General features: G+C 33.0%; 6 non-coding genes across 6 annotated transcripts; all 6 read right to left on the bottom strand.

Annotated features, from left to right (window-relative positions):
• Positions 1 to 1,978: 1,978 nt before the first annotated feature.
• TRNAI-AAU (transfer RNA isoleucine (anticodon AAU)) lies at positions 1,979 to 2,052 on the bottom strand. Its single transcript has one exon. It is a non-coding gene; the product is annotated as a tRNA-Ile (tRNA).
• A 1,444-nt stretch (positions 2,053 to 3,496) lies between these two features.
• Positions 3,497 to 3,570, bottom strand: TRNAI-AAU (transfer RNA isoleucine (anticodon AAU)). The gene has a single exon. It is a non-coding gene; the product is annotated as a tRNA-Ile (tRNA).
• Positions 3,571 to 4,990: 1,420 nt separating this feature from the next.
• On the bottom strand, positions 4,991 to 5,064 carry TRNAI-AAU (transfer RNA isoleucine (anticodon AAU)). The gene has a single exon. It is a non-coding gene; the product is annotated as a tRNA-Ile (tRNA).
• A 1,444-nt stretch (positions 5,065 to 6,508) lies between these two features.
• Positions 6,509 to 6,582, bottom strand: TRNAI-AAU (transfer RNA isoleucine (anticodon AAU)). Its single transcript has one exon. It is a non-coding gene; the product is annotated as a tRNA-Ile (tRNA).
• A 580-nt stretch (positions 6,583 to 7,162) lies between these two features.
• TRNAI-AAU (transfer RNA isoleucine (anticodon AAU)) lies at positions 7,163 to 7,236 on the bottom strand. Its single transcript has one exon. It is a non-coding gene; the product is annotated as a tRNA-Ile (tRNA).
• Positions 7,237 to 9,542: 2,306 nt separating this feature from the next.
• TRNAI-AAU (transfer RNA isoleucine (anticodon AAU)) lies at positions 9,543 to 9,616 on the bottom strand. The gene has a single exon. It is a non-coding gene; the product is annotated as a tRNA-Ile (tRNA).
• Positions 9,617 to 14,458: the final 4,842 nt, after the last annotated feature.

The raw sequence follows: 14,458 nt of genomic DNA, 5'->3' as shown, positions 1-14,458 counted from the left end.
AAGAAACTATTATGACTTCAAAAAAATTGCAATACAAAAGAGATTTCCATACTTAGTGTTAGAATATTGAACCAGTAACATTTTTTCCACGTGGTTTAGCAATAAATAAATATTCATCACCTATATTCAATTGATTCATCTAATCATTCTATCAGCTTCTGCGCAAAGGAAATATGGAGGTAAACATGATACAGAAGAAAATACATCTATTTTCAACATTAAAGGAGCATCAAGTATTGGCTTGGAGACTGATTGAAATTATGTCCATTGCGTTTTTAACTTCATGCTCTAATAGACTAAACTAATAGGCTCACTAAATATATAGAATACTTTTGAAGAATTAGCAGATGATGAAATGCTACTGATTCCATCCAATCCTTCAAGCAGCGTGTGATTCAAGGAGATAAACAGTCCAAAATGAGACACAAGAAAAATTCATATTTGTTCAAACAATTAAACTTGGCCTGTACAGGGATCGAACCTGTGACCTTGGCGTTATTAGCACCACGCTCTAATCATCTGAGCTAACAGGCCATTTTGCACAACTACCTGGAGGTCCAGCAAATGAAGAAGGACAAATTATAGTTAACCCAGGAGATTTGGAAAGCTTAATTTCAGCAGTTTACCATGAAGTTATTGTTATATATTATCAACATGAAGAAACTAATATGACTTAAAAAAAATTACAATACAAAAGAGATTTTCATACTTAGTGTTAGAACTTAGAACCATTAACGTTTTTTCCATGTGGTTAAGCAATAAATAAATATTCATCACCTATATTGAATTGATTCATCTAATCATTTTATCAGCTTCTCCTCAAAGGAAATATAGAGATAAACATGATACAGTAGAAAATACATCTATTTTCAACATTAAAGGAGCATCAAGTATTGGCTTGGAGACTGATTGAAAGTATGTCCTTGGCGTTTTTAATTTCATGCTCTAACAGACTAAACTAATAGAGTCACTAAATATATAGCATACTATTGAAGATGAAGCAGATGATGAAGTCCTACTGATTGTTAATCCGGGATGGTTGGAAAGCTTATATTCAGCTGTTTACATTCATAGTATCTTTATATATTATCAACAAGACTAAACAAAAATGATCTCAATAAATTGCAATAAATAAGAGATTTAGTTACTTGGCGTCAGAACTTAGAACCATTAATAGATATTCCAGGCGCTTTAAGAATAGTAATTAATTCTATAATTATATCAAATGTATTCATCCAATCTTTCAAGCAGCGTTTGATCCAAGGAGATAAACAGTCCAAAATGAGACACAAGAAAAATTCATCTTTTTTCAAAGAGTTAGACTTGGCCTGTACAGGGATCAAACCTGTGACCTTGGCCTTATTAGCACCACGCTCTAACCAACCGAGCTAACAGGCCAATTCGCACATCTTTAGGAGGACCAGCACAGGAAGCAGTGCTAATGATAGTTCAACCGGGAGATTTGGAAAGCTTAATTTCAGCTGTTTAATATGAATTAACTTCCATATTATCAATATGAAGAAACTAATATGACTTCAAAAAAATTGCAATACAAAAGAGATTTCCATACTTAGTGTTAGAATATTGAACCAGTAACATTTTTTCCACGTGGTTTAGCAATAAATAAATATTCATCACCTATATTCAATTGATTCATCTAATCATTCTATCAGCTTCTGCGCAAAGGAAATATGGAGGTAAACATGATACAGAAGAAAATACATCTATTTTCAACATTAAAGGAGCATCAAGTATTGGCTTGGAGACTGATTGAAATTATGTCCATTGCGTTTTTAACTTCATGCTCTAATAGACTAAACTAATAGGCTCACTAAATATATAGAATACTTTTGAAGAATTAGCAGATGATGAAATGCTACTGATTCCATCCAATCCTTCAAGCAGCGTGTGATTCAAGGAGATAAACAGTCCAAAATGAGACACAAGAAAAATTCATATTTGTTCAAACAATTAAACTTGGCCTGTACAGGGATCGAACCTGTGACCTTGGCGTTATTAGCACCACACTCTAACCATCTGAGCTAACAGGCCATTTTGTACAACTACCTGGAGGTCCAGCAAATGAAGAAGGGCAAATTATAGTTAACCCAGGAGATTTGGAAAGCTTAATTTCAGCAGTTTACCATGAAGTTATTGTTATATATTATCAACATGAAGAAACTAATATGACTTAAAAAAAATTACAATACAAAAGAGATTTTCATACTTAGTGTTAGAACTTAGAACCATTAACGTTTTTTCCATGTGGTTAAGCAATAAATAAATATTCATCACCTATATTGAATTGATTCATCTAATCATTTTATCAGCTTCTCCTCAAAGGAAATATAGAGATAAACATGATACAGTAGAAAATACATCTATTTTCAACATTAAAGGAGCATCAAGTATTGGCTTGGAGACTGATTGAAAGTATGTCCTTGGCGTTTTTAATTTCATGCTCTAACAGACTAAACTAATAGAGTCACTAAATATATAGCATACTATTGAAGATGAAGCAGATGATGAAGTCCTACTGATTGTTAATCCGGGATGGTTGGAAAGCTTATATTCAGCTGTTTACATTCATAGTATCTTTATATATTATCAACAAGACTAAACAAAAATGATCTCAATAAATTGCTATAAATAAGAGATTTAGTTACTTGGTGTTAGAACTTAGAACCATTAATAGATATTCCAGGCGCTTTAGGAATAGTAAATAATTCTATAATTATATCAAATGTATTCATCCAGTCCTTCAAGCAGCGTTTGATCCAAGGAGATAAACAGTCCAAAATGAGACACAAGAAAAATTAATCTTTTTTCAAAGAATTAAACTTGGCCTGTACAGGGATTGAACCTGTGACCTTGGCGTTATTAGCACCACGCTCTAACCAACTGAGCTAAAAGGCCAATTTGCACATCTTCTGGAGGACCAGCACAGGAAGCAGTGCTAATGATAGTTCAACCGGGAGATTTGGAAAGCTTAATTTCAGCTGTTTAATATGAATTAACTTTCATATTATCAACATGAAGAAACTAATATGACTTCAAAAAAATTGCAATACAAAAGAGATTTCCATACTTAGTGTTAGAATTTTGAACCACTAACGTTTTTTCCACGTGGTTTAGCAATAAATAAATATTCATCACCTATATTCAATTGATTCATCTAATCATTCTATCAGCTTCTGCGCAAAGGAAATATAGAGGTAAACATGATACAGAAGAAAATACATCTATTTTCAACATTAAAGGAGAATCAAGTATTGGCTTGGAGACTGATTGAAATTATGTCCTTTGCGTTTTTAACTTCATGCTCTAACAGACTAAACTAATAGGCTCACTAAATATATAGAATACTTTTGAAGAATTAGCAGATGATGAAATGCTACTGATTCCATCCAATCCTTCAAGCAGCGTGTGATTCAAGGAGATAAACAGTCCAAAATGAGACACTAGAAAAATGAATCTTTTTTCAAAGAATTAAACTTGGCCTGTACAGGGATCGAACCTGTGACCTTGGCGTTATTAGCACCACGCTTTAACCAACTGAGCTAACAGGCCAATTTGCACATCTTCTGGAGGACCAGCACAGGAAGCAGTGCTAATGATAGTTCAACCGGGAGATTTGGAAAGCTTAATTTCAGCTGTTTAATATGAATTAACTTTCATATTATCAACATGAAGAAACTAATATGACTTCAAAAAAATTGCAATACAAAAGAGATTTACATACTTAGTGTTAGAATTTTGAACCAGTAACGTTTTTTCCACGTGGTTTAGCAATAAATAAATATTCATCACCTATATTCAATTGATTCATCTAATCATTCTGTCAGCTTCTGCGCAAAGGAAATATGGAGGTAAACATGATACAGAAGAAAATACATCTATTTTCAACATTAAAGGAGCATCAAGTATTGGCTTGGAGACTGATTGAAATTATGTCCTTTGCGTTTTTAACTTCATGCTCTAACAGACTAAACTAATAGGCTCACTAAATATATAGAATACTTTTGAAGAATTAGCAGATGATGAAATGCTACTGATTCCATCCAATCCTTCAAGCAGCGTGTGATTCAAGGAGATAAACAGTCCAAAATGAGACACTAGAAAAATGAATCTTTTTTCAAACAATTAAACTTGGCCTGTACAGGGATCGAACCTGTGACCTTGGTGTTAAGCTAACAGGCCATTTTGCACAACTACCTGGAGGTCCAGCAAATGAAGAAGGGCAAATGATAGTTAACCCAGGAGATTTGGAAAGCTTAATTTCAGCAGTTTACCATGAAGTTATTGTTATATATTATCAACATGATGAAACTAATATGACTTAAAAAAAATTACAATACAAAAGAGATTTTCATACTTAGTGTTAGAACTTAGAACCATTAACGTTTTTTCCATGTGGTTAAGCAATAAATAAATATTCATCACCTATATTGAATTGATTCATCTAATCATTTTATCAGCTTCTCCTCAAAGGAAATATAGAGATAAACATGATACAGTAGAAAATACATCTATTTTCAACATTAAAGGAGCATCAAGTATTGGCTTGGAGACTGATTGAAAGTATGTCCTTGGCGTTTTTAATTTCATGCTCTAACAGACTAAACTAATAGAGTCACTAAATATATAGCATACTATTGAAGATGAAGCAGATGATGAAGTCCTACTGATTGTTAATCCGGGATAGTTGGAAAGCTTATATTCAGCTGTTTACATTCATAGTATCTTTATATATTATCAACAAGACTAAACAAAAATGATCTCAATAAATTGCTATAAATAAGAGATTTAGTTACTTGGCGTAAGAACTTAGAACCATTAATAGATATTCCAGGCGCTTTAAGAATAGTAATTAATTCTATAAATATATCAAATGTATTCATCCAATCCTTCAAGCAGCGTTTGATCCAAGGAGATAAAGAGTCCAAAATGAGACACAAGAAATATTCATCTTTTTTCAAAGAATTAAACTTGGCCTGTACAGGGATCGAACCTGTGACCTTGGCGTTATTAGCACCACGCTCTAACCAACTGAGCTAACAGGCCAATTTACACATCTTCTGGAGGACCAGCACAGGAAGCAGTGCTAATGATAGTTCAACCGGGAGATTTGGAAAGCTTAATTTCATCTTTTTAATATGAATTAACTTTCATATTATCAACATGAAGAAACTAATATGACTTCAAAAAAATTGCAATACAAAAGAGATTTCCATACTTAGTGTTAGAATTTTGAACCAGTAACGTTTTTACCACGTGGTTTAGCAATAAATAAATATTCATCACCTATATTCAATTGATTCATCTAATCATTCTGTCAGCTTCTGCGCAAAGGAAATATGGAGGTAAACATGATACAGAAGAAAATACATCTATTTTGAACATTAAAGGAGCATCAAGTATTGGCTTGGAGACTGATTGAAATTATGTCCTTTGCGTTTTTAACTTCATGCTCTAACAGACTAAACTAATAGGCTCACTAAATATATAGAATACTTTTGAAGAATTAGCAGATGATGAAATGCTACTGATTCCATCCAATCCTTCAAGCAGCGTGTGATTCAAGGAGATAAACATTCCAAAATGAGACACAAGAAAAATTCATCTTTGTTCAAACAATTAAACTTGGCCTGTACAGGGATCTAACCTGTGACCTTGGCGTTATTAGCACCACGCTCTAACCATCTGAGCTAACAGGCCATTTTGCACAGCTAGCTGGAGGTCCAGCATATGAAGAAGGGCAAATGATAGTTAACCCAGGAGATTTGGAAAGCTTAATTTCAGCAGTTTACCATGAAGTTATTGTTATATATTATCAACATGAAGAAACTAATATGACTTAAAAAAAATTACAATACAAAAGAGATTTACATACTTAGTGTTAGAACTTAGAACCATTAACGTTTTTTCCATGTGGTTAAGCAATAAATAAATATTCATCACCTACATTGAATTGATTCATCTAATCATTTTATCAGCTTCTCCTCAAAGGAAATATAGAGATAAACATGATACAGTAGAAAATACATCTATTTTCAACATTAAAGGAGCATCAAGTATTGGCTTGGAGACTGATTGAAAGTATGTCCTTGTCGTTTTTAACTTCATGCTCTAACAGACTAAACTAATAGAGTCACTAAATATATAGCATACTATTGAAGATGAAGCAGATGATGAAGTCCTACTGATTGTTAATCCGGGATGGTTGGAAAGCTTATATTCAGCTGTTTACATTCATAGTATCTTTATATATTATCAACAAGACTAAACAAAAATGATCTCAATAAATTGCTATAAATAAGAGATTTAGTTACTTGGTGTTAGAACTTAGAACCATTAATAGATATTCCAGGCGCTTTAAGAATAGTAATTAATTCTATAATTATATCAAATGTATTCATCCAGTCCTTCAAGCAGCGTTTGATCCAAGGAGATAAACAGTCCAAAATGAGACACAAGAAAAATTAATCTTTTTTCAAAGAATTAAACTTGGCCTGTACAGGGATCGAACCTGTGACCTTGGCGTTATTAGCACCACGCTCTAACCAACTGAGCTAAAAGGCCAATTTGCACATCTTCTGGAGGACCAGCACAGGAAGCAGTGCTAATGATAGTTCAACCGGGAGATTTGGAAAGCTTAATTTCAGCTGTTTAATATGAATTAACTTTCATATTATCAACATGAAGAAACTAATATGACTTCAAAAAAATTGCAATACAAAAGAGATTTCCATACTTAGTGTTAGAATTTTGAACCACTAACTTTTTTTCCACGTGGTTTAGCAATAAATAAATATTCATCACCTATATTCAATTGATTCATCTAATCATTCTATCAGCTTCTGCGCAAAGGAAATATAGAGGTAAACATGATACAGAAGAAAATACATCTATTTTCAACATTAAAGGAGAATCAAGTATTGGCTTGGAGACTGATTGAAATTATGTCCTTTGCGTTTTTAACTTCATGCTCTAACAGACTAAACTAATAGGCTCACTAAATATATAGAATACTTTTGAAGAATTAGCAGATGATGAAATGCTACTGATTCCATCCAATCCTTCAAGCAGCGTGTGATTCAAGGAGATAAACAGTCCAAAATGAGACACTAGAAAAATGAATCTTTTTTCAAACAATTAAACTTGGCCTGTACAGGGATCGAACCTGTGACCTTGGCGTTATTAGCACCACGCTCTAACCATCTGAGCTAACAGGCCATTTTGCACAACTACCTGGAGGTCCAGCAAATGAAGAAGGGCAAATGATAGTTAACCCAGGAGATTTGGAAAGCTTAATTTCAGCAGTTTACCATGAAGTTATTGTTATATATTATCAACATGAAGAAACTAATATGACTTAAAAAAATTACAATACAAAAGAGATTTTCATACTTAGTGTTAGAACTTAGAACCATTAACGTTTTTTCCATGTGGTTAAGCAATAAATAAATATTCATCACCTATATTGAATTGATTCATCTAATCATTTTATCAGTTTCTCCTCAAAGGAAATATAGAGATAAACATGACACAGTAGAAAATACATCTATTTTCAACATTAAAGGAGCATCAAGTATTGGCTTGGAGACTGATTGAAAGTATGTCCTTGGCGTTTTTAACTTCATGCTCTAACAGACTAAACTAATAGAGTCACTAAATATATAGCATACTACTGAAGATGAAGCAGATGATGAAGTCCTACTGATTGTTAATCCGGGATAGTTGGAAAGCTTATATTCAGCTGTTTACATTCATAGTATCTTTATATATTATCAACAAGACTAAACAAAAATGATCTCAATAAATTGCAATAAATAAGAGATTTAGTTACTTGGCGTTAGAACTTAGAACCATTAATGGATATTCCAGGCGCTTTAAGAATAGTAATTAATTCTATAATTATATCTAATGTATTCATCCAATCCTTCAAGCAGCGTTTGATCCAAGGAGATAAACAGTCCAAAATGAGACACAAGAAAAATTCATCTTTTTTCAAAGAATTAAACTTGGCCTGAACAGGGATCGAACCTGTAACCTTGGCGTTATTAGCACCACGCTCTAACCAACTGAGCTAACAGGCCAATTTGCACATCTTCTGGAGGACCAGCACAGGAAGAAGGGCAAATGATAGTTAACCCAGGAGATTTGGAAAGCTTAATTTCAGCAGTTTACCATGAAGTTATTGTTATATATTATCAACATGAAGAAACTAATATGACTTAAAAAAAATTACAATACAAAAGAGATTTTCATACTTAGTGTTAGTACTTAGAACCATTAACGTTTTTTCCATGTGGTTAAGCAATAAATAAATATTCATCACCTATATTGAATTGATTCATCTAATCATTTTATCAGCTTCTCATCAAAGGAAATATAGAGATAAACATGATGCAGTAGAAAATACATCTATTTTCAACATTAAAGGAGCATCAAGTATTAGCTTGGAGACTGATTGAAAGTATGTCCTTCGCATTTTTAACTTCATGCTCTAACAGACTAAACTAATAGAGTCACTAAATATATAGCATACTACTGAAGATGAAGCAGATGATGAAGTCCTACTGATTGTTAATCCGGGATAGTTGGAAAGCTTATATTCAGCTGTTTACATTCATAGTATCTTTATATATTATCAACAAGACTAAACAAAAATGATCTCAATAAATTGCAATAAATAAGAGATTTAGTTACTTGGCGTCAGAACTTAGAACCATTAATAGATATTCCAGGCGCTTTAAGAATAGTAATTAATTCTATAATTATATCAAATGTATTCATCCAATCTTTCAAGCAGCGTTTGATCCAAGGAGATAAACAGTCCAAAATGAGACACAAGAAAAATTCATCTTTTTTCAAAGAGTTAGACTTGGCCTGTACAGGGATCAAACCTGTGACCTTGGCCTTATTAGCACCACGCTCTAACCAACTGAGCTAACAGGCCAATTCGCACATCTTTTGGAGGACCAGCACAGGAAGCAGTGCTAATGATAGTTCAACCGGGAGATTTGGAAAGCTTAATTTCAGCTGTTTAATATGAATTAACTTCCATATTATCAATATGAAGAAACTAATATGACTTCAAAAAAATTGCAATACAAAAGAGATTTCCATACTTAGTGTTAGAATATTGAACCAGTAACATTTTTTCCACGTGGTTTAGCAATAAATAAATATTCATCACCTATATTCAATTGATTCATCTAATCATTCTATCAGCTTCTGCGCAAAGGAAATATGGAGGTAAACATGATACAGAAGAAAATACATCTATTTTCAACATTAAAGGAGCATCAAGTATTGGCTTGGAGACTGATTGAAATTATGTCCATTGCGTTTTTAACTTCATGCTCTAATAGACTAAACTAATAGGCTCACTAAATATATAGAATACTTTTGAAGAATTAGCAGATGATGAAATGCTACTGATTCCATCCAATCCTTCAAGCAGCGTGTGATTCAAGGAGATAAACAGTCCAAAATGAGACACAAGAAAAATTTATATTTGTTCAAACAATTAAACTTGGCCTGTACAGGGATCGAACCTGTGACCTTGGCGTTATTAGCACCACGCTCTAACCATCTGAGCTAACAGGCCATTTTGCACAACTACCTGGAGGTCAAGCATATGAAGAAGGGCAAATGATAGTTAACCAAGGAGATTTGGAAAGCTTAATTTCAGCAGTTTACCATGAAGTTATTGTTATATATTATCAACATGAAGAAACTAATATGACTTAAAAAAAATTACAATACAAAAGAGATTTTCATACTTAGTGTTAGAACTTACAACCATTAACGTTTTTTCCATGTGGTTAAGCAATGAATAAATATTCATCACCTATATTGAATTGATTCATCTAATCATTTTATCAGCTTCTCCTCATAGGAAATATAGAGGAAAACATGATACAGTAGAAAATACATCTATTTTCAACATTAAAGGAGCATCAAGTATTGGCTTGGAGACTGTTTGAAAGTATGTCCTTGGCGTTTTTAACTTCATGCTCTAACAGACTAAACTAATAGTCTCACTACATATATAGCATACTATTGAAGATGAAGCAGATGATGAAGTCCTACTGATTGTTAATCCGGGATAGTTGGAAAGCTTATATTCAGCTGTTTACATTCATAGTATCTTTATATATTATCAACGAGACTAAACAAAAATTATCTCAATAAATTGCAATAAATAGGAGATTTAGTTACTTGGCGTTAGAACTTAGAACCATTAATAGATATTCCAGGTGCCTTAAGAATAGTAATTAATTCTATAATTATATCAAATGTATTTATCCAATCCTTCAAGCAGCGTTTGATCCAAGGAGATAAACAGTCCAAAATGAGACACAAGAAAAATTCCTCTTTTTTCAAACAATTAAACTTGGCCTGTACAGGGATCGAACCGGTGACCTTGGCGTTATTAGCACCATGCTCTACCCAAATGAGATAACAGGCCAATTTGCACATCTTCTGGAGGACCAGCTCAGGAAGCAGTGCTAATGATAGTTCAACTGGGAGATTTGGAAAGCTTAATTTCAGCTGTTTAATATGAATTAAGTTTTATATTATCAACATGAAGAAACTAATATGACTTCAAAAAAATTGCAATACAAAAGAGATTTCCATACTTAGTATTAGAATTTTGAACCAGTAACGTTTTTTCACGTGGTTTAGCAATAAATAAATATTCATCACCTATATTCAATTGATTCATCTAATCATTCTATCAGCTTCTCAACAAAGGAAATATAGAGGTAAACATGATACAGAAGAAAATACATCTATTTTCAACATTAAAGGAGCATCAAGTATTGGCTTGGAGACTGATTGAAAGTATGTCCTTTGTGTTTTTAACTTCATGCTCTAACAGACTAAACTAATAGGCTCACTAGATATATAGCATACTTTTGGAGAATTAGCAGATGATGAAATGCTACTGATTCCATCCAATCCTTCAAGCAACGTGTGATCCAAGGAGATAAACAGTCCAAAATGAGACACTAGAAAAATTCATCTTTTTTAAAACAATTAAACTTGGCCTGTACAGGGATCGAACCTGTGACCTTGGCGTTATTAGCACCACACTCTAACCATCTGAGCTAACAAGCCATCTTGCACAATTTCCTGGAAGTCCAGCATATGAAGAAGGGCAAATGATAGTTAACCAAGGAGATTGGGAAAGCTTAATTTCAGCAGTTTACCATGAAGTTATAGTTATATATCATCAACATGAAGAAACCAATATGACTTAAAAAAAACTTACAATACAAAAGAGATTTTCATACTTAGTGTTACAACTTGGAACCATTAACGTTTTTTCCATGTGGTTACGTAATAAATAAATATTTATCACCTATATTGAATTGATTCATCTAATCATTTTATCAGCTTCTCCTCAAAGGAAACATAGAGATAAACATGATACAGTAGAAAATACATCTATTTTCAACATTAAAGGAGCATCAAGTATTGGCTTGGAGACTGATTGAAAGTATGTCCTTGGCGTTTTTAACTTCATGCTCTAACAGACTAAACTAATAGTCTCACTAAATATATAGCATACTATTGAAGATGAAGCAGATGATGAAGTCCTACTGATTGTGAATCCGGGATAGTTGGAAAGCTTATATTCAGCTGTTTACATTCATAGTATTTTATATATTATCAACAAGACTAAACAAAAATGATCTCAATAAATTGCAATAAATAAGAGATTTAGTTACTTGGCGTTAGAACTTAGAACCATTATTAGATATTCCAGGCGCTTTAAGAATAGTAATTAATTCTACAATTATATCAAATGTATTCATCCAATCCTTCAAGCAGCGTTTGATCCAAGGAGATAAACAGTCCAAAATGTGACACATGAAAAATTCATCTTTTTTCAAACAATTAAACTTGGCCTGTACAGGGATCGAACCTGTGATATTGGCGTTATTAGCACCACGCTCTAATCAACTGAGCTAACAGGCCAATTTGAACATCTTCTGGAAGACCAGCACAGGAAGCAGTGCTAATGATAGTTCAACTGGGAGATTTGGAAAGCTTAATTTCAGCTGTTTAATATGAATTAAGTTTCATATTATCAACATGAAGAAACTAATATGACTTTAAAAAAATTGCAATACAATAGAGATTTCCATACTTAGTGTTAGAATTTTGAACCAGTAATGTTTTTTCCACGTGGTTTAGCAATAAATAAATATTCATCACCTATATTCAATTGATTCATCTAATCATTCTTTCAGCTTCTGTGCAAAGGAAATATAGAGGTAAACATGATTCAGAAGAAAATACATCTATTTTCAACATTAAAGGAGCATCAAGTATTGGCTTGGATACTGATTGAAAGTGTGTCCTTTGCGTTTTTAACTTCATGCTCTAACAGACTAAACTAATAGGCTCACTAAATATATAGCATACTTTTGAAGAATTAGCAGATGATGAAATGCTACTGATTCCATCCAATCCTTCAAGCAGCGTGTGATACAAGGAGATAAACAGTCCAAAATGAGACACTAGAAAAATTCATCTATTTTCAAACAATTAAACTTGGCCTGTACAGGGATCAAACCTGTGACCTTGGCGTTATTAGCACCACGCTCTAACCATCTGAGCTAACAGGCCATTTTGCACAACTTCCTGGAGGTCCAGCATATGAAGAAGGGCAAATGATAGTTAACCCAGGAGATTTGGAAAGCTTAATTTTAGCAGTTTACCATGAAGTTATAGTTATATATCATCAACATGAAGAAACCAATATGACTTAAAAAAAACTTACAATACAAAAGAGATTTTCATACTTAGTGTTAGAACTTAGAACCATTAACGTTTTTTCCATGTGGTTAAGCAATAATTATATATTCATCACCTATATTGAATTGATTCATCTAATCATTTTATCAGCTTCTCCTCAAAGGAAATATAGAGATAAACATGATACAGTAGAAAATACATCTATTTTCAACATTAAAGGAGCATCAAGTATTGGCTTGGAGACTGATTGAAAGTATGTCCTTGGCGTTTTTAACTTCATGCTCTAACAGACTAAACTAATAGAGTCACTAAATATATAGCATACTATTGAAGATGAAGCAGATGATGAAGTCCTACTGATTGTTAATCCGGGATAGTTGGAAAGCTTATATTCAGCTGTTTACATTCATAGTATCTTTATATATTATCAACAAGACTAAACAAAAATGATCTCAATAAATTGCAATAAATAAGAGATTTAGTTACTTGGCGTTAGAACTTAGAACCATTAATAGATATTCCAGGCGCTTTAAGAATAGTAATTAATTCTATAATTATATCAAATGTATTCATCCAATCCTTCAAGCAGCGTTTGATCCAAGGAGATAAACAGTCCAAAATGAGACACAAGAAACATTCATCTTTTTTCAAAAAATTAAACTAGGCCTGTACAGTGATCGAACCTGTGACCTTGGCGTTATTAGCACCACGCTCTAACCAACGGAGCTAACAGGCCAAATTTCACATCTTCCGGAGGACCAGCACAGGAACCAGTGCTAATGATAGTTCAACCGGGAGATTTGGAAAGCTTAATTTCAGCTGTTTAATATGAATTAACTTTCATATTATCAACATGAAGAAACTGATATGACTTCAAAAAAATTGCAATACAAAAGAGATTTCCATACTTAGTGTTAGAATTTTGAACCAGTAACGTTTTTTCCACGTGGTTTAGCAATAAATAAATATTCATCACCTATATTCAATTGATTCATCTAATCATTCTATCAGCTTCTGCGCAAAGGAAATATAGAGGTAAACATGATACAGAAGAAAATACATCTATTTTCAACATTAAAGGAGCATCACGTATTGGCTTGGAGACTGATTGAAATTATGTCCTTTCCGTTTTTAACTTCATGCTCTAACAGACTAAACTAATAGGCTCACTAAATATATAGAATACTTTTGAAGAATTAGCAGATGATGAAATGCTACTGATTCCATCCAATCCTTCAAGCAGCGTGTGATTCAAGGAGATAAACAGTCCAAAATGAGACACAAGAAAAATTCATCTTTGTTCAAACAATTAAACTTGGCCTGTCCAGGGAGCGAACCTGTGCCCTGGGCGTTATTAGCACCACGCTCTAACCATCTCAGCTAACAGGCCATTTTGCGTAACTACCTTGAGGTCCAGCATATGAAGAAGGGCAAATGATAGTTAACCCAGGAGATTTGGAAAGCTTAATTTCAGCAGTTTACCATGAAGTTATTGTTATATATTATCAACATGAAGAAACTAATATGACTTAAAAAAATTACAATACAAAAGAGATTTTCATACTTAGTGTTAGAACTTAGAACCATTAACGTTTTTTCCATGTGGTTAAGCAATAAATAAATATTCATCACCTATATTGAATTGATTCATCTAATCATTTTATCAGTTTCTCCTCAA

This window comes from Lissotriton helveticus, chromosome 4_1 (assembly GCF_964261635.1).
Source record: "Lissotriton helveticus chromosome 4_1, aLisHel1.1, whole genome shotgun sequence".
Classification (NCBI taxonomy): domain Eukaryota; kingdom Metazoa; phylum Chordata; class Amphibia; order Caudata; family Salamandridae; genus Lissotriton; species Lissotriton helveticus.
The sequence above is the reverse complement of the archived record's forward strand: the minus strand, read 5'-3'. Positions and strand labels throughout refer to the sequence as shown.